The sequence below is a fragment of the Macaca mulatta genome, chromosome 1 (assembly GCF_049350105.2).
Source record: "Macaca mulatta isolate MMU2019108-1 chromosome 1, T2T-MMU8v2.0, whole genome shotgun sequence".
Classification (NCBI taxonomy): Eukaryota; Metazoa; Chordata; class Mammalia; order Primates; family Cercopithecidae; genus Macaca; species Macaca mulatta.
Window position 1 is genome coordinate 83,454,098 of NC_133406.1, and position 21,909 is coordinate 83,476,006.

At 46.4% G+C, this 21,909-nt stretch overlaps 1 long non-coding RNA gene and 1 other non-coding gene across 3 annotated transcripts in view; one reads left to right on the forward strand and one right to left on the reverse strand.

Moving 5' to 3' along the window:
* Positions 1 to 1,587: 1,587 nt before the first annotated feature.
* Positions 1,588 to 21,909, reverse strand: part of LOC106993394 (uncharacterized) — a 56,339-nt gene continuing 36,017 nt past the window's right edge. Inside the window, exons 2-4 of one of the 2 annotated variants that reach the window (XR_001439623.3) lie at positions 15,737 to 15,887; positions 13,595 to 13,735; positions 1,588 to 3,952 (exon numbers count right to left, since the gene is read on the reverse strand). This is a non-coding gene — a long non-coding RNA (uncharacterized LOC106993394). The remainder of the gene's footprint in view (positions 3,953 to 13,594; positions 13,736 to 15,736; positions 15,888 to 21,909) is intronic. The other variant, XR_003719204.2, reaches the window with a different exon arrangement.
* On the forward strand, positions 21,171 to 21,273 carry LOC114674939 (U6 spliceosomal RNA). Its single transcript, XR_003726032.1, has one exon. It is a non-coding gene; the product is annotated as a U6 spliceosomal RNA (small nuclear RNA).

The following is a 21,909-nucleotide window of genomic DNA, read 5'->3' on the forward strand; positions in this document are numbered from 1 at the left end:
AAAACTCTATGTTAGACATCAGAGGTCTAACATATCAGTGACATTTTTAGGGGTCCAGGGACCTGGGACATGCTGAGACTACTCCTCAAAGGAAAGAATACATTATTGGATCTTGTACTTCCCATCACAAAGAAGGAAGCCTAATATGTGGTAGGCCTCTTTGAGTTCCAGGAGCAATATATTCTAAAAGTGAGACTATCGCTTTAACTCCTACTCCAGATTACATGAAAGCCCATCAGTTTTAAGTGGGGCCAAGAGCAGAAAAGGGCCCTGTAGCATGTCCAGGCTACAATGCAAGCAGTCCTGCTGCTTGGGTCAGATGATCCAGCAGACTCTATGTTACTAGAGGTATCAGTGTTGGAAATTTATGACAAGTCCCAAAGGGAGAATCACAGTGCAGATTTGCAAAGTTCTGGAACAAGGCTATGCCATCTGTAACAAAGAATTAAATGCCTTTCTAGAAAGCTCCTGGAATGTTATTAGGCCCTGTTAGAGACAGAGCACCTGACCATCGGACACCAAGTAACCAGGCAGTCATAAGTGCTCAACATGAGCTGGGTTCTATCAGAGCCATGGAGTCATAAGGTGAGGCAGGCCCAATCCCAGCAGAAGTCCATCATAAGGTGGAAATGGTACATCCAGGATCAACCAGATGCAGGCTGAACAGCACATGTGATCTGCATGAGCTAGTAGCCCAGACAAATAAGCCACTCATCACCGTTATACCAGCATCTCTCTCAGCTCACACCTCTGGCTCCATGTGGATCCCTGATTGTGATTACTTAACAGAGGAAGAAAAAACCTGGGTGTGGTTCATGGATGAGTTGCTTCGATACATGGGTACAAACTGAAAATGGGTGATGGCTGCACTACAGTGCCATTCAGAGATGACCTTGAAAGACAACGGTGAGCAGAAATCTTCTCAATGGGCAGTGACTCTGTCATCCAGTTTATACGCAAGAACAAATGGCTTGGGTTTAGAACAAACTAGGACTCATAATGGTCAATGGCATTGAAAGAGAAAGATATGAAGATCGGGACAAAGAAGTATGTGGTAGAGGCACTTGGATGACATGTAGGAGCTGACGCGCAGTGTGAAGATCATTGATTAGCATGTTAGTGCCTATGTGACAGCACTCCCAACACATGCGTGGAGCAGCCATGGTGGGAGGGATGGAGGCTAGGCATGGGCCAATAGTAGAGGCTCACCAAGGCTGCACTAGCTCCTGCTGCTACATGTCCAATCTGCCAGCAACAGTTACTAGCACTGAGTCCTTTCTTTGGTATCATCCCTTGAGGGGACTGACCAGCCACCTTGCAAGGAGTAGCAATTAATTTAGACAGAAATAGACATTCTGGGGATGGTTTTGGCTTTCCTCCATCCACTGTCTCAACCAGCACCACTATCCCAAGGCTTACAGAGTGTTGAAACCACCAGCACGGGATCCCACATAGCATTGCATTAGACCAACAGACCCACTTTACAACAAAGGAGGTGCAAGAGTAGGTCCATGCCCATCACATCACATATTGAAACCAACCCAATAGTCCCATAGTTTTTTGATAAACCATAGGAATTGATGCTTCTGGTCTTAAAACTTGAACCTTTTATTTGTTTTATCTGCATTCCTTCTTCAGGAAGCAATCATCAGGCCTCTCAAAAAACTATCAGGCCAGGGACGGTGGCTCATGCCTGTAATCCCAGCACTTTGGGAGGCCGAGGTGGGCGGATCACGAGGTCAGGAATTCGAGACCAGCCTGACCAACGTGGTGAAACCCCATCTCTACTAAAAATACAAAAATTAACTGGGCGTGGTGGTGTGCGCCTGTAATCCCAGCTATTCAGGAGGTTGAGGCAGGAGAATTGCTTGAACCCAGGAGGTGGAGGTTGCAGTGAGCCAAGATCACGCCACTGCACTCCAGCCTGAGCAATAGAGCAAGACTCCATCTCAAAAAACAAAAAACAAAAAACAAAAAAACTATCAAAGAACTGAAATTCAGCCAGGCGCAGTAGCTCATATCTGTAATCCTAGCACTTTGGGAGGCTGAGGCAGGAGGATCACTTGAGGTCAGGAATTTGAAACCAGCCTGGCCTACACGGTGAAACCCTGTCTCTACTAAAAATACAAAAAAATGGCCAGGCTCGGCCGCTCACGCCTGTAATCCCAGTATGTCCGGAACTGTTCCTTCCAGTGGGTTCTTGGTCTTGCTGACTTCAAGAATGAAGCCGCGGACCCTCGCGGTGAGTGTTACAGTTCTTAAAGATGGTGTGTCCGGAGTTTGTTCCTTCAGATGTTCAGAAGTGTCCAGAGTTTCTTCCTCCCAGTGGGTTTATGGTTTGTCTCCCTGACTTCAGGAGTGAAGCTGCCAACCTTCGCAGGGAGTGTTACAGCTCTCAAAGGTGAGTGTTACAGCTCTCAAACGTGGCGCACGTCCAGAGTTGTTCATTCCTCCCAGCGGGTTCGTGGTCTCGCTGGCTTCAGAGGTGAAGCTGCAGACCTTCCTGGTGACTGTTACAGCTCATAAAGGTAGTATGGACCCTAAGAGTGAGCAGCAGCAAGATTTATTGCAAACAGCAAAAGAACAAAGCTCCCACAATAGGGAAGGGGACCCTTGCGGGTTTCCACTGCTCCCTCGGTGGCCTGCTTTTATTCCCTTTTTGGCCCCACCCACATCCTGCTGATTGGTCCATTTTATAGAGTGCGTTTAAAATCCTTTAGTTAGACACAGAGTGCTGATTGGTGCATTTACAATCCTTTAGTTAGACACAAGAGTTCTCCAAGTCCCCACCTGATTAGCTAGACACAGAGCACTGACTGGTGCAGCCTTTACAAACCTAGACACAGAGTGCTGATTGGTGCATTTACAATCCTTCAGCTGGACAGAAAAGTTCTCCAAGTCCCCTACCCCATTAGCCAGACACAGAGCACTGATTGGTGCATTTACAAACCTTTAGCTAGACACAGAGCGCTGATTGGCGCATTTACAATCCTTTAGCTAGACAGAAAATTCTCCAAGTCCCCAAATGACCCAGAAGCCCAGCCGGCTTCACCTTTCACCAGCACTTTGGGAGGCCAAGGCGGGCAGATCACAAGGTCAAGAGTTCAAGACCAGCCTGGCCAAGATGGTGAAACCCCGTCTCTACTAAAAATACCAAAAAATTAGCTGGGCGTGGTGGTGGGCGCCTGTAATCCCAGCTACCCAGGAGGCTGAGAAGGAGAATTGCTTGAACCCAGGAGGCAAAAGTTGCAGAGAGCCAAGATGGCGCCACTGCACTCCAGCCTGGGCGACAAAGCAAGACTCTGTCTCAAAAAAATAAAATAAAATAAATAAAAATACAAAAAAAAACAGGCATGGTGGTTTGTGCCTGTAATCCCTGCTACTCGGGAGGCTGAGGCAGGAGAACCGCTTGAACCCAGGAGGCAGCAGTTACAGTGAACTGTGAACTGAGATGGCACCACTGCACTCCAGCCTGGGTGACAGAGCAAGACTCTGTCTCAAAAAAAAAAAAAAAAAAAAAAAAATCACCACATCCAGACAATGGACAATGAGATGCTGGACCCCTCATTCATCATGATTGCTTCCTTGCCCCTCCCTAGTTCCTATTTTGTTATACATTGTTACACTTCTTCCCTGCTATATAAACCTCTAGTTTTAGTACAGCAGGGAGATGGATTTGAGACTAAGCTCCCATCCCCTCGGCTGTAGCACCCGATCTGTAGCTACAGAAGGCTATAGCACGACTCCTTCTTCTTCCTTCTTCTTTTTTGCTTATTCCTTGGTAATACTCGTTGTCTCCGTCATTGGCTTTCTGTGCAGCGAGCAGCAGGACGTAGACCAAACCTCTGGTGTTTCAGTAACAATATCATACTACCCAGTCTGAGAGAATGGTGGAGTAGCCTGTTGAAGCATCAGCTGGGAGGCATTGCAAAGATGGCAACCAACTTTCAATCTGGAAACCAAGAGGCAGAAGCAAGAATGACTCCATTTATCATCATACTCAATCACCCACTTGGAGAATTTGTGCTTCCTGTCTCTGCAACTATGTGCTCTGCAGGGTTAGAGGTCATGGCATTAAAATGGAGAAATGCTGACCAGGCGTGGTAGTTTATGCCTGTAATCCCAGTACTTCAGGAGGCCAAGGCAGGAGGATTGCTTGAGCTCAGGAGTTTGAGACCAGTCTGGGCAACATATTGAGATTCCCATCTCTACAAAAAATTAAAAGTTAACTGGACATGGTGGCACATGCCTGTAGTCCCAGCTACTTGAGAGGCTGAGATGGGACTTCAGGCTATTTGTGCCAAGCAGGACCAGCAGACAAGAAGAAGAGTCACCACTTTGGCAGAGGCAATTGACTGTGATCAGCAAGGGAAGGGAGCTCTACTGTTACACACTGGGGGCAAGGAAAAACATGTTTGGAACCCAGGTGATCCACTTTGTGGTACTCACCCAATTTAGACAGCTAATGGACAACTACAGCAGCTGTGGCCTGAGAAGGGCCTGGTGACCAGGGAGCAGATAGATCCCTCAGGGATGAAGATCTAGGTCCCCGGACCAGGTAGGCCACCTAGACCAGCAGAGTCTATTTGTGGGTGAGGGGAAATCTAGAATTGATAGTAGTGGAAGTGAAAAATGGGTATTAATCGTAGGCTCAAGACAAGCTGCAATGTCAGGGGCTGTTGTTCATCTCCTTAACCTTCCTGTTATAAGTTTCTCCCAGGAAAGAAGCCCACTGGAATTCCAGAGGAACTGCTCCTTGAACTTATTTGAAGTAGATCTGAACAGCACAAGGGGTGAATTATAATGGACACTGAGATGCGCGGTCCATAACCCCCATTAGGACTGATTACTTATCCCCGCAACTGCTTGGGAGTGCTGCAGGCAGACAGCTCTCAGCTGTGAGCACTCCTTAGGAATCGCCTCTGTTGCAGAGAGCAGCCTACTCGCTTTCCTAGAGCTGCCTTCGTCCAGTGACCTGGCCCCCTCACCCTAACTCAGGACATCTCTGAAGGGCCTGCCAGCCTCGGAGCTCCTCTTGGGGTTGGCTGATGACTTTGTTGAGACTACTGCACAGTCCAGTCCTGCTTCCTCCTCTTCCCGTCCACAGGAGTTGACCCCAAGAGCACTCCCCAATAAACTTCCCACTCGGTCTCCCTCTCAGAGACTGCCTCCGGAGAACTCAAACTGTGACGTTAATATTTGAGCAAAGACTTGAAGGAAGAAGGAAGATTATTCCAGGTAAAAGGGCAGCTAGTCCAAAATCTCTAAGGCAGCAATGTCTGTGTGGTCAAGAAAGAGCGCAAGAAGCCAGAGTGGCCGTAGTGGAAGGAGGGAATGGAGACCATGGAGGAAGATGAGATCAGAGCAACAGTAGGAAGCCAGATCATGGAGTGCCCCAAAGACTGTTGTTAGATTTGGCTTTTTACTATTAGTGGGTCCCATTGCAGGGTTTTGATAAGACAAGTGACACGGCCAGGCGCAGTGACTCACGCCTGTAATCCCACCACTCTGGGTAGCCAAGGCAGGCAGATCACCTGAGGTCGAGAGTTCGAGACCAGCCTGGCCAACATGGTGAAACCTTGTCTCTACTAAAAATACAAAAAAAAAAAAAATTAGCTGGGCGTGGTGGCGCGCACCTGTAGTCCCAGCTACTCAGTGAGGCTGAGGCAGGAGAATTGCTTGAACCAAGGAGGTGGAGGTTGCAGTGAGCTGAGATTGCACCACTGTGCTCCAGCCTGGGTGACAGAGGGAGACTCCATCTGAAAAAAAAAAAAAAGAAAAAAAGAAAGAAAATTGACACACTCTAACTTGAAATGGAAAGAATCATTCTGACTGCTGTCTTGAGAAAAGAGTATGAAGGGGAAGGATGGTCACAGGGAGACTAGCAGGGACTCTATTTCAGTCATCCATTGAGATGGGACAGTGGCCCAGACCATGGTGGCAGTGGAGAAGACGGCAAAAACTGATCTGATTCTGGATATAGGCCGAAGGTAGAGCCAACAGATTTCCTGAGCAATTGGGTATAGTCTGACAGAAAGAAAGAAGTCGAGGATGACTCCAGGGTTTTTTGTTCTGAAGCACCTGAAGAATGGAATTGAGATGGGGAATGCTATGGATGGAGCGAATGGGGGAATAGAAGATAAGGAGCTTAATTTCATTTTGGATGTGAATTTTAAGATGCCTATTAGACATCCAAATAAAGATGTCAAGTAGTCAGTGGGATGTACCAGTCTGGATTTCAGGGGAGAGGTCTGGACTGGAGATATAAATTGGAATCATCTGCACACGGACATGGTTGAAAGTCTTGAGACTGGATGAGACCACCAAGGTAAGGGGTATAGATGAAGAAGAGAAAACCAAGAACCAAGTCCCAGGTGCTGTATCCTTAAGAAGGCAGGGAGGAGGGAAGAGCCAGCAAGGGAGATAGAGAAGTGACCAGTGTGGGGTAGGAGGGAAATTAAGAGAAAATAGGGTCCTAGAAGCCAAGAGAACCAATTGTGTCAGAGAAGAAAGGGGGCCCAACTGGCTCGAATTATGCCCAAAGACCAAGTATGATGACAGCTAAGGACTGTTCCTTGAACTTAGTCAATGCTGGCAACCTTGACAACATCAGTTTTACTAGAGTAGCAAGGACAAGAGCCTGGCTGGAGTGGCTTTCAAAGAGAGTGCATATCACCTATTCTGAGAAGTTTTATTGCAAAGAAAAGCAGAGAAATGGTAGGTAGTGGCAGAGGAAGTGGTTAGGAGAAGGTATTATTATTGTGATCCATTTTACAGATGAGGAAAATTAGGCTTAAAAAAAGCCTAATTTTCTGCAGCACTTTGGGAGGGCAAGGCAGAATTGCTTGAGCCCAGGAATTCCAGACCAGCCCGAGAAACATGGCGAAACCCTGTCTCTACAAAAAATATCCAGGCATGGTGGTGCATGCCTGTAGTCCTAGCTACTAGGGAAACTGAGGTGGGAGGATTGCTTGACTCGGGAGGTCAAGGCTGCAGTGAGCTGTGATCGCACCGCTGCACTCCAGCCTGGGTGACAGAACAAGACCTTGTCTTGAAAAAAAAAAAAGTCAGGGAATTTGCTTAGGTTCATTCAGATAGCAAGTTGTGATTTGAGCTCAGAATCTAGAACCTGAGCTCTTACTTTTTTTTTTTTTAACCAATTCCCTATTGATGGAACTAAGTTTTTCTCAAATTTTTATATTATATTGATTTTACTTCTATTGTTTAAAATGTCAGTTATAAAGTAGATGAATATTCTTTTTTTTTTTTTTTTTTATGTTGGCTAGGCTAGTCTCAAACTCCTGACCTCAGGTAATCTGCCCACCTCGGTCTCACAAAGTGTTTGAGCCACTTCTCTTGGCCCAGATGAATATTCTTACAGGTAAGCCTATAATCACATTTCTGATTATTTCCTTAAGATGAATTTCTGGGCGTAGACAACCTGGGTCAAACGGTATGCACATGTGTACAGCTTTGGATGCCTCTTGCCAACGCTCTACGGAAAGGTTGTAGTCGTTCCAACTTTTGTCAGCAACACAGGAGAAGGTCCATTTCCTGCATCATTACCAACACTGGGTCTTATCTTTCTCTCCCAACTGCCTCCCACTGCATAGTGAGAATGATACCATTTTATTTTCCATATGTATGATTACCAGTTAGATTTGACCATGTTGTACAGGTCTATCTCCCAGCCACCCCTTTGGCTTCTGCTGGTGTTTATCACTCTCAGACTTGATCGCCTTCACCTGACCCCTCTCATCAGGAATATTCATCTCTTGCTGCAATAGACCCAGTTTAGAAGGTAAACTGCACAGAGCTAGGTTGAATTTTAAAATAACAGTAATTTTAGGGTAAGAAATTAGATCTTGGGTGATTTTTCTATCTGAGAGACTGTGGAAGAGCTAAGATTTTAGAAAAGCTAGGGGCAATATAGGAAGGTGTGATCATTAGACCTTCTGTGTGACTCTCCATGTAGCTATGACCTAAGAGTGTCTCGTTCCGAAGAATCCCTCAGAGTGTGCATTGAAAGGGGAGGGAGGTCCCTTCATAAAATATACTTCCAGGGCCATAATTTTCAATTTAGCGACTGTTGGAGGGCTTTCCTGTTCTTCCTTTGCTCCTCAACCTAGCCCTGTCTGGGAGCACAGCTGATAAACTGACCCCAGTACATCTAAAAGAAGCATAGATATTTTTCTTTTCTTTTTTTTTTTTTTTTTGAGATGGAGCCTCACTCTGTTGCCCAGGCTGGAGTGCAGTAGTGAGATCCCGGCTCACTGCAACCTCTGCCTCCTGGGTTCAAGTGATTCTCGTGCCTCAGCCTGGGACTGAGGCTGGGACTCATCCCTGTAGCTGGGACTACAGGCATGTGCCACCACACCGGCTACTTTTTGTATTTTTAGTAGAGATGGGGTTTCACCATGTTAGCCAGGCTGGTCTCGAACTCCTGACCTCAAGCAATCCACCCGCCTTGGCCTCCTAAAGTGCTGGCATTATAGGCATGAACCACTGCGCCCAGCCAGATATTTCTTTTCTTTTCTTCCTTTCTTTTTTTTTTTGTTTGAGATGGAGTTTCACTCCTATTGCCCAGGCTGGAGTGCAATGGTGTGATCTCAGCTCACCGCAGTCTCCGCCTCGCAGGTTCAACCGATTCTCCTGCCTCAGCCTTCCAAGTAGCTGGGATTATGGGCACCCACTACCACATCTGACTAATTTTTGTATTTTTAGTAGAGACGGGGTTTCTCCATGTTGGTCAGACTGGTCTTGAACTCCCAACCTCAGGTAATCTGCCCGCCTCGGCCTCCCGAAGTGTTGTGATTACAGGCGTGAGCCACTGCGCCTAGCCAGATATTTCTTTATACCAGTAATACACAGTTGTTGTAAAAAGATTAGGAAATAGGCCAGTACAGTGGGGCATGTCTGTAGTCCCAGTTATGCAGGAGGATTGCTTGAGCCCAGGAGTTCAAGGCCAGCATGGGCAACATAGAGATAACCCCTCTCCACTCCCCCATCTCCATTGCGAAAAAAAAAAAAAAGATTAGGAGGCTGGGTGCGGTGGCTCACACCTGTAATCCCAGCACTTTGGGAGACTGAGGCAGGCGGATCACCTGAGGTCGGGAGTTTGAGACCAGCCCGACCAACATGGAGAAACCCCGTCTCTACTAAATATAGAAAATTAGCCAGGCATGGTGGCACATGTCTGTAATCCCAGCTACTCGGGAGGCTGAGGCAGAAGAATCACTTGATCCTGGGAGGCAGAGGTTGCAGTGAGCTGAGATCACACCATTGCACTCTAGCCTAGGCAACAAGAGTGAACCTCCATCTCAAAAAAAAGAAAAAAAAAATAGGAGGTAATGACAGCAGAAAGAACAATAATTAAACCAACAGAAATTCCTTCCACTGTCCTCTCAGATAATTGTTACTTACATTTTGCCAATTTTGGTTTTCAGATCTTTTCATTAAATGTTTTGTATAATAAATTTACATAATCTATTCTTTTCCAGTAATAAATCTTGAATGTCTTTCTAACTTTCCAGTTGTCAATAAATGTTAATCTACATTGTCATTTTTTTAAAAACAACTTTTGTAGAGACAGGGTCTTGCTATGCTGCCCAGGCTGGTCTTGAACTCCAGCCTCAGGTGATCCTCCCTCCTTGGCCTCCCAAAGTGCTGGGATTACAGGCATGAGCCACTCCGCCCAGCTTACACTGTCATTTTTAATGAGTTAAATTTATTGAATTTCATTATATGGATCATTTTAAGTAATTTAGTGAATCTCTAATTTGTGGACTTCTATTTCTTAGTTTTTTACTACAATAAGCAAGAGTGATAATATTGAGGCTAGGTTCAGTAGTTCATGCTTATAATCCCAACACTTTGGGAGGCCAAGGCAGGAGGATTGCTTGAGCTCAGGAGTTTGAGCCCAGCCTGGGCAAAGTACTGAGACCCCGTATTTACAAAAATTTTTAAAATTAGCCTTGTGTGGTGGTGTACACCTGTAGTCTCAGCTACTCAGGAGGCTGAGGTGGGAGGATCGCTTGAGCCCAGGAGGTCAAGTCTGCAGTGAGCCATGATCATGCCATTGGATTCCACCCTGATGACACAGTAAGACCCTGCCTCAAAAAAAAAAAGAGTGCCAATATTGTACATACATATTTGTCCACTTGTCCAGTATTCCTCTAGGATAAATCCTAAAAAGTAGGGTTACTAGCTCAAAGAGCGTGCACATTTTTAGAGTTTCTGAGATGAACTCCTAATGATCCAAACATTTCCTGAACTACTTTATCTCCACAACAGAGTTCTAGTTATAGGTTTTCACTCAACGATGTTCTTGCTGAAATGAGCAAGGAAGAAGTCACAGATTCTCTTTGGGAAAATGATTAGTTCTGCAAGCAAGAATATTATTTGAGAAAGATAAATTGAAAACAAAAGATGAATGGAAGGTGAGGAGTTTAACCTAGAACGCAATCTAGAACGCAAAGAAGCAGATCTGTATGCAAGTGAGAACCTGAGCTTCCAGAAGCTTCCATGTGACTTGGCCTCTGCTTAATAGCAGCAGCAATCCTAGGACTCTTGTTTAAACTCTGTCTACACTCTCACCATCCTGTCTGATGGAAGAAATGACAGAACTGGAAGAAGAGACATCGTAGAGATGGATGTGTGCCCGGCTCAGACAAGCACTTAGTGTCTTGTTAAGAAGACCGAAAACATAAACAAGAGAAGAATCCTCTGTAGCAACATCAACAACCATCTTCACACTAGCCCTTGGTCTCTTAAGCCAACAGGCCTAAAATCGAGCTCACTGTTCTTTCCCATGGACCCTTGTTCCTATCATCCCTATCTTCAATTAGTGGCATCGCCGTTACTTAGCAAGCCTAAGCAAGAAACTTATGACTTCTCCTTCTCCTTTAACTCCAACATCGAAGGAGCCAATTATTTGCGTGTATCCTATCCTCAATGTCTTTCCTTTCCATTCTCCTTATAACCCTGGATGGAGCCTCCATTGTCTTTTGCCTGAGAGAAGGTGGCGATCTCCAGAATGTCTATGGAGGTTTCAAAACCTTCTGATGGCTCCATCATCTGCAGCTGATGCTTCCATTCCTTAGTAAGGCAGTGAAAGCTTTTCCAAAATCTGACCCTAGCCTTGCTTTTCAGCTTCATCCCCGCTACTTCCCTTCTTGTCCTCCAGATACTTGGACTTCCCCAGTGGTCGCCTCCCTGTGCTTTTGTTCTGGTGGTTTTTTTCCCCACTGACCTCTCTTTCTCCTCTCTTTCCCAGCCTGCTGAACTCCTTCTCATCCTCAAAGGCCAATGCAAATATTTAATTCTCTGCAGCTTTCTCCAGACAGAATCAATCATCCTCTCTACTGTGTTCCCATAGCATTTTGCCTAACTGCTAGAGAAGCATTCAGTAGGTATCAGATGCCTCCTGATAGACTGGGATTTCACTGAGGACATGGAATGTGTCTTATTCATCTTGGATACCGAGGGCGTAGCCGAATTCCAGGCATATAGGAGGGGCTTAGTAAATATTGGTTGAATTGGATTAAGTCAGAAATAGATCCAGGTCACTGACTCTTATGCAATGTCTTTTTTTTTTTTTTTTTTTTTTTTGACAGAGCCTTGCTTTGTTGCCTAGGCTGGAGAGCAGTGGCGCATTCTCAGCTCACTGTAGCCCCTGCCTCCCAGGTTCAAGCTATTCTCATGCCTCAGTCTCCTGGGTCACTGGGATTACAGGTGCACACCACCACACCTGGCTAATTTTTGTATTTTTAGTAGAGACGTGGTTTCACCACGTTGGCCAGGCTGGTCTTGAACCCTGACTTCGGGTGATCTGCCCGCTTCAACCTCCCAAAATGCTGGGATTACAGGCGTGAGCCACTACGCCCAGTCCCAGTGTCTTTTATATTATCCCAAAGTGAATACTTGCACAGCGAGGGGGCCATTACCAGAAGGCAGAATGGACCAACCTCCCACACTTCCTTTCTGTTACCCATGGAAATTAATTCTTTTGTGTATGATATTGTCTCTAGTTACATTACAAATATCCCTTCTGCTGAGCATTCTAGGGATTAAAAAAAATACAAATATCCCTTGGAGGGATTAAGACTTTAAGGCATTATCATCAAGGTTAACTCTACTAAAATTTTTGTGCTGAAAATGAACTTAGAAGTTGTTACTCCTAGGCTGGGCGGGGTGGCTCACACCTGTAATCCCAGCACTTTGGGAGGCTGAGGCGGGCGGATCACTTGAGGTCAGGAGTTCGAGACCAGCCTGGCCAGCATGGTGAAACCCCGTCTCTACTAAAAATACAAAAAAAATTGCTAAGCATGGTGGCCCACGCCCATAATCCCAGCTACTTGGGAGGCTGGGGCAGGAGAATCACTTAAACCCAGGAGGCAGAGGTTGCAGTGAGCCAAGATCGTGCCATTGCACTCCAGCCTGGGCAACAGAGAGAGACTCCATGTCAAAAAAAAGAAAACAGTTGTTTCTAAAGAAACAACTAACCTACAGGGGCTACCTGCAGAAGGAGTGGGCATCAGGTATGTTAACAGGAGCACTGAGAGGAAACAGTTGCAGAGCAGGGCTGGGGGATGTGGGTGGTAAGGGCCAGTTCTGCGTGAGGTACCATGGAGGGAGATATGGGGTAGTGTGAGTGCCTGGATGCCTGGCGAGGGGATGTGCGGGCAGGGAGGGAATTACATCGTGGGAGAGGGGAGGAGCAAGGACAAATTCTTCCCACTTCCCAATTCGGTCAAATGTCTTCCCTGTGTAGAGTGATGATTCTTAGTGAAGATCCTGACTTCCAAACACCTCTGGTAGATCTCCTTTTTTGCTAGAGTGCCAGAAAATTCTTAGGTAATTTTCCAATTTTAATTCATTTTCATCTTAAAAATAAATACATGCCTCATGGTATTTTTAAGAGGGGTGGGTGTTTGATGAAATAAAATGAGTGACAACAGGGTGTCACAACTCCAGAAAGGTTTCGTATCGCTGGTTTAGAGATTCCCAGTGAGTAGGAGTTTGATGAACTGAAAAATGAAATGGCTTCCAAATCACTCTGCCCTACTACGCTGATTTGAAACACATAACCTGCCTACACTGCTGAAAAGCTCCCAGCCCTGGGGTGAATGAACCCTGCAAAGCTACTACTTGGCACTCACCCAGCACTGCAAAAGGCAGTGAAAGGAAATGTTCACAGTCAATTGATAGCAGCAGGACCCTTGGGGAGCTAGAGTGAGGGATGGGACCAGCCAAGGCCATCTGGACGGGCATCCAGGTTACCACACAAAAGCCTTCCTGGGAACTCTCAGGACAATGACGGTTTGGAGCCCTGGCTTCACGTTTCACTTTAAAAGAGGCCACTACCTAAGTGGGTTGAGATGCTCCTTTCTGGCTCTCTCTAGTCAAAGGTTCATACTGCCCAGGAGAAGAGTGAAAAGGGAAAATCAGCCTTATTAGCATGTATTTATTTGGTGGCGCCTTTCAGGACTGGAAGAGGCTAGAAGATTCCTGCTATATTTGAAAGCAATTCATGACTTAATTTCACATTTTTAAGCTCTGGATTATGTAGGGTGCTTATATATTCAATTATTACCTTGGATTAAGATTTCAAATTGTGATCTTCCTATTTCCCAAAGAAGAGAGCTTGAGGAGTTCATCAGGCCAGGATTCTTCTTCCTTTGAGAGACAACCAAGCAGATGGTGCTGCTAATATGCAGACACCTGCACAGATGCCCTGTTGAGGCCCAAACGACAGCTGTGGCTTTTCTGCATACCCAAGGAAAAACTTACCTTTCCCTCTCTGATTTTTCCTCTTTTAAAATTCTGTATAGCTACTAATGGAGGGGATAAGGATAATGCAAGGCAGGGCTTTTAAAACACTTTTAAAGCAATGAAACCCTCTTTCAATTGAAATCTGTGCCTAACTTCAGTATGTAAAACCAAAAAGAAAGGCCAGGTGTAGTAGCTCATGCCTGTAATCCTAGCACTTTGGGACGCGGAGGTGGGATGATTTCTTAAGGCTAGGAGTTCAAGACCAACCTGGACAATATAGCAAGACTCTGTCTCTACAAAAAATACAAAAATTAGCTGGGTGTCGTGGTGCACACACCTGTAGTCCCAGCTACTCAGGAAGCTGAGCCAGGAGGATCTCTTGTTTTTTTGAGATGGAATCTCACTCTTTTGCCCAGGCTGGAATGCAGAGACGCGATCTCGGCTCACTGTAACCTCCGCCTCCCAGGTTCAAGCAATTCTCCTGCCTCAGCCTCTCAAGTAGCTGGGATTACAGACATGCGCTACCACGCTCAGCCAATTTTTCTATTTTTAGTAGAGATGGGGTTTCACCATGTTGCCAGGCTGGTCTCGAACTCCTGACTTCAAATGATCTGCCCACCTTGGCCTCCCAAAGTGCTGGGATTACAGAGGATCTCTTTTTTTTTTTTTTTTTTTCTGAGACGGAGTCTTGCTCTGTCGCCCAGGCTGGAGTGCAGTGGTGCAATCTCGGCTCACTGCAAGCTCCACCTCCCAGGTTCACGCCATTCTCCTGCTCAGCCTCCAGAGCACCCAGGACTACGGGCACCCACCACCATGCCGAGCTAATTTTTTTGTATTTTAGTAGAGACAGGGTTTTACCATGTTAGCCAGGATTGTCTCGATCTCCTGACCTCGTGATCCGCCCACCTCGGCCTCCCAAAGTGCTGGGATTACAGGCATGAGCCACCGCGCCCGGCCCTGGAGGATCTCTTAAGCCCAGGAGTTTGAGGCTGCAGTGAGCTATGATCATGCCACTGCATTCCAGCCTGAGCAACAGAGCAAGACCTCATCTCAAAAAAAAAAAAAAAAAAAAAGTAGGGGCCTGCGTGCAGTGGCTCACGCCTGTAGTTCCAGCACTTTAGGAGGCCAAACTGGGCAGTTCACTTGAGGCCAGGAGTTCAAGACCAGCCTCGCCACATGGTAAAACCCCATCTCTACTAAAATTACAAAAATTAGCCAGGCATTGTGGCACACACCTGTAATCCCAGCCACTCCGGAGGCTGAGGCAAAAGAATCGCTTGAACCTGGGAGGTGGAGGCTGCAGGAGCCAAGATCGCACCACTGCACTTCAGGATGGGTGACAGAGCAAGACTCTGTCTGAGAAAAAAAAAAAAAGAAAAGAAAAAAAGTAGTGGTTCTTTGGTTAAACTGGGATGGGGACCTGGAGTCTTGACCTCCTTGCTTCCCGCCCCTGGGAAGCAAATCTGACATAAATTCCAGAATGCTGCCATCATCCCAATCAGAATTTCTCAATCTCCAAGGGAAATTTTGTCATCTGGCACTTCAATGGCTGTTTTAAAATGTTACAAAAGATTTGGCAAGATCCCAACGGGAGGGACAAGCACCTACATCTGGGCTTGGAAGCCAACGGTGTGATATGAGGGAGTCTAAGTGGCCACTGCCAGCTCCGCTGTGGGGACTGCCAGCCTCCCATCCTGCTTGCTGTCTACATCACATAATGTGCCTGGTTGAGAAAAGGCCTTAGGAAGAGCCAGAGAGTGCCAGAGAACGGAAAGAGTGTGACACATGCCTCGCTGAGGTCGAACAGCGCGTCAGCCTTACTTTCCCAGCTGACTAAGGACGCCTCCCAACAAGCTGCTTGCCTGCTGAAGCCTGTCTTGAAAACTGAGAGTAGATGGCCGTGACTACCAGAGTTTTCTCCCCAGCAGTTAACGAACACACAGCAGACGCATTCATGCAATACCTTGGAATCATCCCAGAAGCTCCAGGTCAGGTCTCCTTGTCTGAACGCCCCTACCTAGCTGGGCCACACAAGCAGTTTCCACGCTGAGTCCACTAAGTAATCCAAAACAATTGTTCCTTGGGATTTTTCTGAAAAAGAGATAGAAAGGGCTCTGCCTTGGTGAGCAGAGGGAGCTGCTTCCGTATTGGAAACAAAGATAACTGAAATGCATTCTTTGGAATCTGATAAACCCTCTTCCCAAGACAAGAAAGGCATTAAGTCAGACCTGAGCTTTGGGGCTCATTTCAGGTACGTGCTGGCTTTAGCAACTGAGGAAAAGCCATTATCCCTGTCTTCTTAATTTCCCACAGCAATCAGCCCTAGTAGGTTCACCATGTTCTCTGTGCAGTTTGAGACAAACTCACTAAACGTCCTGTTCTCTGAAAAACGATCCATCCAAGAGGGCACAGGCCAAGAGTGTTTCTCCTTTTGGTATCAGGGACAGGTTGTGATGCTGCTGTGATCAAAGACATGAGTTCCTCAGGTGAGGGGGCAGCCCGTCTACAGTCCTGGTGGGGAGGGCTGCACTTAGCGTAGGAGCTGGCTATTTCACTGCCCCCACCCCATCTTCATTGCTTGTAGGCATCCAGAGCTCTATGGTGTGACATATATCCTGGAATAGTTCCAACATCCCTGTTCCAGGACTTGCTAGATGCAGACCCACTTGTGATATGGTTGGAAAAGTCACTTTTCACCTCCTGTCCTAAGCTGCTAAGAAAAACGAATCATGTAGCCTAGATTTACATGTCTGCATTTTTCTGGTGATCATGAGTGACTGATTTGAGCAATAAGTATATGACTGAGAGGCCCCCGCCAGGCATTTGTGGAGTGGATTGCTGAAGCTTAGTTAGTTAAGCAATATGCCAGAAATTTGGAGATCATAAACTCTGACTTTTGCCACCCTGCTACATGCTCTTCAGCCAGTTATTTCTCCTATGTTCTGCCTTTATAAAATGGGGATAAGTTATCTTTGAGATTGTTTTAAGAAGAGACACTAATGAAAATGATTGCCAAGTGCCTCTCTAAAGAGAAAGTACAGTAGGCATAAGTGCTTTATGTGATGAAATTCAATCTTTCTTCCTCCCTTTGCAACCTGAACCATGGAATCAATAATGTTTTTCCAAGTGCAGTGTCCCCAGGACAAAATGTGAACCAGTTTCCTGAACTCGGCAGCCCTCGGATGGGGAGGAGCCCCTGGCCTCTGGGGCTTGGCGTCCTGGGCTGTGGCTGGCTTTATGGCTGTAAATGCCCATCTTATCCTGGGATTCCAGCCAAGATGCCAGGGTTGCAAATTTCTCTAATTTCAGAGGAAGCTTTGTTTAGGGGTTGAGTCTTCACAATGGCTTTTGCCATCTATCTCCATTTTATTTTCTCTTTTATCGAGTACCTATTGTACCCCAGGCACTATGCTAACTGCATTCACCTACATTATCTTGTTTAATCCTCTGAGCGGCTCGGCAAGGGGGGTGTCATTACCATTCCTATTTTACCTCACGAAATAGACACTTGGGGGGAGTGAAACAAGTTAGCAACGTAACACAGAAGACAATGGGCAAGGCCAGGATTGCAACCCAAGCTCATCATTACTCTCCCATGCTTCCTTTCCCACAGTTGTCCTACATTCAGACACTTCCCATTTAAGAGAAAATCAAGCTGCAGTTTGAAAAAGCACTAACTAGAGAGTTCAAGGGAGTGGGGTCTTCTGCCCACACCTGTGGGGAAGATGCTGTAGGCATAGCTATTGGGTACTACCTGCCTTGGAGGATGAGGGTGAAGGGAATGGGGTCCTTCCTCTTTCACATGGTCCTGAAGACCAGTGCCCAGGCCTATGTGTTCTCAGAGCATTTCCTGCCCTGGATGCAGGGCATCCAGGCTATCACTGCTACAGCAGGGCCCCTAATGCACTGCCTTATAGTCAACATGACTGTCAGCTCATTTCAGCTCAATCATCCGGCCCTGTGAGAGATGCCCACATGCTGAAGAGCCTTTCTGCAGTTCTGCATTGAACTCTTCATGTGGTCTCATCTAGTAATGAGTGCGAGTGGTAAGTTCAAGAAACAGAGCAAGGGAGAGGACCCTTCTCGTGTAGTTTTTTTTTTTTTTTTTTTTTTTTTTTTTGAGATGGCATCTTGCTGTGTCACCCAGGTTGGAGTGCAGTGCAGTGGTGCAATCTCGTCTCACTGCAACCTCTGCCTCCTGAATTCAAGGGATTCAGCCTCTCGAGTAGCTGTGACTACAGGCATGCGCCACCACGCCTGGCTAATTTTTGTATGTTTAGTAGAGACGGGGTTTCACCATGTTGGCCAAGCTGGTCTCAAACTGCTGACCTCAAGTGATCCATCCGCCTTGGCCTCCCAAAGTGCCAGGATTATAGGCGTGAGCCACTGCGCCCAGCCATTGTAGTTCTTTATATAGAGAAAAAAGTACTGATGACTAGCTTGTATCAATGAGAACTGAGATGTAGAGCAAAGCGGAGCTGCTTATAGATTGACTGATTTTTTACCAAAATAAGGGAGGGTCCTTCCTGACAGTTTTGCTTGGGGATTGGGGGAGAGACTGCAGCTTGTTGCATAATATCTGTTTCCCTCTTAATTATAAAACTCCAAGTTTATATGGAGCAAAGTGTCCAGCTAACATCTACATTTCCAAGCGTTCCTGGCCACTGAGATATAAGGGAATATTATATGTAAAAATTTCAAGAAGTCTACTGAGAGCAAGCTGACTCAGAGGGCCAAACTTTTGTTGCTTCGCTTGTCCCTCTCCCTTTGTTCTGCTGCCTGGAATGCAGATGTGATGGCTGGCATGCCACTGCCCTTTTAAACCATGAGGTAGCCTTGGGGATGGAAGTCAGCACTAAGGATGGTGCTGCAGAAAGCTAGAAGCAGCTTGGGTTCCTGCTAACTTCATGGAGCCACCATTCCTGCCCAGGACTGAAGTCCCCTGGAATTCTTTTACATAAGAGGATAAACCCTGCTTTCTGTTGTATAAAATCTAACTTAATCCTAAGTGACAGATTCTGTTTGATAGAGGCAGCTGGAATTTCTAGCTAGTCAAGGTCACCTGAGCCCTGTCTGCTCTATCTACCTCCTAAAGGCACATACCTAAGTCTTCCGGATAGTCTGTGCACAAGTTACATGATCACCTGTAGAAGGGTAGGTGTGGAGACTTTTTAGGTAATACTAAATTAATTCCTGAATTCTATTTTTTGTGGAACGTGTGTATATTGAACACCTACCACACACCAGGTACCACGCTATACACACTCGGGTCTACACTCAGGACACTTAAATAGAGTATTTGAATAGAGTGAGATGGCAATTTAAATTGAGTGAGATGGCTAGGTGCAGTGGCTCACACCTGTAATCCCAACATTTTGGAAGGCCAAGGCAGTCAGATTGCTTGAGGCCAGGAGTTTGAGACCATCCTGGGCAACACAGTGAGATCCCGTCTCTCCAAGAATTTTTTTTTTTTTTTGAGACGGAGTCTCACTCTGTTGCCCAGGCTGGAGTGCAGTGGCCGGATCTCGGCTCACTGCAAGCTCTGCCTCCTGGGTTTACGTCATTCTCCTGCCTCAGCCTCCCGAGTAGCTGGGACTACAGATGCCCGCTACATCGCCTGGCTAGATTTTTTGTATTTTTTAGTAGGGACGGGGTTTCACCGTGTTAGCCAGGATGGTCTCGATCTCCTGACCTCGTGATCCACCCGCCTCGGCCTCCCAAAGTGCTGGGATTACAGGCTTGAGCCACCGCGCCTGGCCCCAAGAATTTAAAAAAAAAAAAAAAAGTTAGCCAGGTGCAGTGGCATGTGCCTGGGGTCCCAGCCACTTGGGAGGCTGAGGCAAGAGGATTACTGGAGCCCAGAAGTTCAGCGCTGCAGTGAAGTATGATCACATCACTGTACTCCAGCTTGGGCAACGGAGTGAGGCCCCCATCTCTAAAACAAATAAACACAGTGAGCTGTGCACTGTGAGGAAGTGCTCTAACAGAGGAGTTCCCTAACCTAGTCTTGTAGAAGGCTTGCAAGAAAAAACTGGGGCCTGTAGGGCAAGTAGGAGCCAGTCAGACGTAAAGTAGCCAAATGAAGAGCTTTCTGTGGATGATATACAATCTTTTTTAATGGACTACAGTTGTCTTTCCAAACAGGCTATGACCCAGCAGCTGATTCTTGCTAAACTTGCAATGATCTTGCCATGATCAATACTGGTAGCCACTCCATTACCGTACCCACGGTTTAGAAGGTAGTTTGTATTTTTCCTTCTTTTCTTTTACCACAAACTTTACTCCCTCCTAGGGTCTGGAATAAGGAAAAAAAAAATGCGTGTAGATCAGGAAGTCTGATTATGTACCAAGAGAGATTTGGGGAAAATTCAGACTGGTTGTATCCAGATGGGTTTGCACAGTCAGTATGTGGTCCTAGGCCTTGGTCTTGGCAGAGAGGCGGTGCAGGGCAAGGGAATTTCCCCAGTGATCAGTGGTCTCTAGGGAACCTGTTTGACTTTGTCACTCAAGGACCTTATCAGATCCAGGCAGCTCTAGGTCTGCTGCTTCTGCCCCAACCCAAGTACTAAGTTTTTGTTTACATTCAAGATAAGACTGGCCAGGCGTGGTGGCTCACGCCTGTAATCCCAACACTTTGGGAGGCTGAGATGGGTGGATCACAAGGTCAGGAGATCAAGACCAGCCTGGTTAACACAGTGAAACCCTGTATCTACTAAAATTACTAAAAATTAGCAGGGCGTGGTGGCACATGCTACTCGGGAGGCTGAGGCAGGAGAATCGCTTGAACTTGGGAGGTGGAAGTTGCAGTGAGCCGAGATCACGCCACTGCACTCCAGCCTGGGCAACAGAATGAGACTCCGTCCCCCCGCCAAAAAAAAAAAAACCAGATGAGACTGTATTTGATTATAAGTAACAGAAACCAACTAAAGCCAGCTCAAGCAAAAAAGGAAAAGTCAGAGGACAGGTAAGGATTTTCTTTTTGCATCCAGTGGCAGGAAAGCAGCAATGTCGAAGGAAGGTATCAAAGTCATAAACTAGAAGGTATCAGGAGTCCCCAGTCCACATGATAATGAATAAATAGTGCTCGCGGCCAGGTGCAGTGGCTCACGCCTGTAATCTCAGCACTATGGGAGGCTGAGGCAGGTGGATCACCTGAGGTCGGGAGTTCGAGACTAGCCTGGTCAACATTGTGAAACTCTTTCTCTACTAAAAATACAAAATTAGCTAGGCGTGGTGGCGGGTGCCTGTAATCCCAGCTACTCGGGAGGCTGAGGCAGGAGAATTGCTTGAACCTGGGAGGTGGAGGTTGCAGTGAGCTGAGATTATGCCATTGCACTCCAGCCTGGGCAACAGAATGAGACTCTAGCTCCATAAATAAATACATCAATAAATAAATAGTGCTTGCTTTGGCAGCATATATACTAAAATTGGAACAATACAGAGAAGATTAGCATGGCCCCTGCATAAAAAAGGTTTTTTTGTGTTTTTTGTTTTGTTTTGTTTGAAACAGAGTCTTGCTTTGTCGCCAGGCTGGAGTGTAGTGGTGCGATCTCAGCTCACTGGAACCTCCGCCTCCTGGGTTCAAGTGATTCTCCTGCCTCAGCCTCCCAAGTAGCTGGGACTACAGGCGCCTGCCACCAAGCCCAGCTAATTTTTGTATTTTTAATAGAGATGGGTTTCATCATGTTGGCCAGGATGGTCTTGATCTCTCGACCTCATGATCTACCCACCTCGGCCTCCCAGAGTGCTAGGATTACAGGTGTCAGCCACCATGCCTGACCAATAAAAAATTTTTTAATTAAAAAAAGATAAATAAATAATATGTAAAAGGCCAGGCACAGTGGCTCATCTGTTATCCCAGCACTTTCAGAGACTGAGGTAGGAGGATCACTTGAGGCCAGCCTGGGTAACATAAGATCCTATCTCTACCAAAAATAGAAAAGTTACCCGCTCGTGGTGCCACGTGCCTGTAGTCCTAGCTACTCACGAGACAAAGATGGGAGAATCGCTTGAGTCCTGAAGCTTGAGGCTGTAGCAAGCCATGATGGTGCCACTGCACTCCAGCCTGGAAAACAGAGGGAGACCGTGTCCCTAAAAAATAAATAAAAATAACTTCTCAAAAAAAGATATACATGT